This window comes from Chiloscyllium punctatum, chromosome 30, assembly GCF_047496795.1.
Source record: "Chiloscyllium punctatum isolate Juve2018m chromosome 30, sChiPun1.3, whole genome shotgun sequence".
NCBI classification, from domain to species: domain Eukaryota; kingdom Metazoa; phylum Chordata; class Chondrichthyes; order Orectolobiformes; family Hemiscylliidae; genus Chiloscyllium; species Chiloscyllium punctatum.
The window spans coordinates 53,095,730-53,097,759 of NC_092768.1; the positions used below are offsets into that span (position 1 = coordinate 53,095,730).

The 2,030-nt window shown below is 39.5% G+C and overlaps 1 non-coding gene across 1 annotated transcript; it reads right to left on the reverse strand.

Moving 5' to 3' along the window:
* Nucleotides 1–402: 402 nt before the first annotated feature.
* trnan-guu (transfer RNA asparagine (anticodon GUU)) lies at nucleotides 403–476 on the reverse strand. Its single transcript has one exon. It is a non-coding gene; the product is annotated as a tRNA-Asn (tRNA).
* Between the last annotated feature and the right edge of the window lie 1,554 nt (nucleotides 477–2,030).

The window sequence follows — 2,030 nt, forward strand, 5'->3', positions numbered from 1 at the left end:
AGTTTGCACATTCTCCCTGTGTCTGCGTGGGTTTCCTCTGGGTGCTCCGGTATCCTCCCACAGACCAAAGATGTGCAGGTCAGGTGAATTGGCCATGCTAAATTGCCCATAGTGTATGGTGCATTAAGTAGAGCGGGGAGGGTTGGTGTGTACTTGTTGGGCTGAAGGGCTTGTTTCCATCTTGTTTGGGTTCTATGATCTTCCATGAAGTGTCTGGATGGTGCAGTCTCAATGATTGTGTGAAACTACAACATGTTTTTTGGATGTTCTCATCTTGAAAAATTAATGAAGTGGTGAAAGTGAGCAACATGGGACGTGCGAACCACTGTGCCATCGTGCTGCCCCACAGGAATGATCAGAAATGTGCCTGCAGAGCTAGAGGCGAGATTGAAAAAAACGCAGCGTCCCTGGGTGGGCTCGAACCACCAACCTTTCAGTTAACAGCCGAACGCGCTAACCGATTGCGCCACAGAGACCAGCTGGCGTTTGCGCTATTCAATTTGGATTAGAATATTAAAATAAGAATTGAAAATCAAGCATATGGTGCGAAATGTCTCAAAATGCATCCGTATAAATAAATAGACCGTGAGGTATCTACTGTCACTCGTGTCACTTAAACAGGAAATCATCCACAACTCAAATTTCCAGTCAGCATAATGTAAAATATCAGTGGATAGGCAATTAAATGGCATATTTACTCGTGAAGATTGTAACCCATATTATTCAGATGCTAAAAGCAAAATATCTTTATTCAGCTGAGGGACTGATCATCTGCATGTACCTGGTTATGTCACTCGAAAATAGCTTGATTACATATACCTCATATACGATATCCACCAACATAGTTTTAATTATAAATAACATGCATTGGAAGAAATAGACCAGATTCTTCATTTACAGTCAAGTGTAAGAAATAAATGCACTACAAAAAAAAACATTTTTTTTTTATTTATGGCGCCCACGAAATCAAATTCAGCGGCCTTGAGCCATCAATTTTGAATGGTGATGTAGAATTATTTTGCTTGAAATGCTCGATTACGATAATACTTTGTTATCCTTATTATTTTAACATGTATCATCATTGCATAGTATTTCTGATAGGCAGCTGTAATTATGATTTCCAATAACTTATTCGTTTATCTGCCTGTAATTACTTCAATTATTTTGTCTTTCTCAATGTCATTTGAGGGTTTCCCACTGCTGTAAATGAAAAAGTTATTTTCAATTTAGAAAGATTGCCTACACAGAAAAACAATATCACCTCAATCTGAGTATGAGTCCACCAGTGATTATACAAATAGAAAACATTTACTATCTCATCCTCGCAATCGTTGTTATTCCTGGTAAGAACCCGTTACTGTGTGAATTCGTTTAATCTGATAATATTCATGGAGGATATCTTCCCTTCTCTTGGGCTAATCTGCTATTTTTAAATTCCGATGTGCTTGAACTACAGTCTGTAATTTATCCTAAATTATTTCCAAAGTTATGTTCATTGCCTGTGCGTTCTCACACTATATTAATTTCAGCAGCAGTGAGCCAGAGAGCACCGGGAAGGTAAATTTCAATATAAAATGCTTACCCAGTGAATCAGCGGAGCACAGGCTGAATTGGAGCAGACGAGATCAAGGGGACTGCTGGGTAAGTGAACTTATATATTCGCCCAGTTATTTAACCCAAAACCCTGCACGTGTCGTGTCTCCCACTCGTCGTCCTCCTCGAACCAAAAAAAGGAAGACTGTGTGGAGAGTTGTTCAGGTAAGGATGTTTTTAAAAAATCTCTTTTGGCGATTCAGAGCTGAGGGGATGGAAGCATGGACAGTCGCATTGCAGGATATGAGAGGTAAGGAACACCGCTCGTGTCTCTGTTGATTTTCATCTCAGAGTAGGAGACAAGTGCGGCAGAGTGGCCGTGTTTTCTACGAATATAGAAATTACATCAAAAATCATTAATCGATTAATATTTTATAGAGTTTCTGAGAAGAAAAGAGTTAGCCGTGCACAGCAAAACAAAATAGGGTACCTTGAAA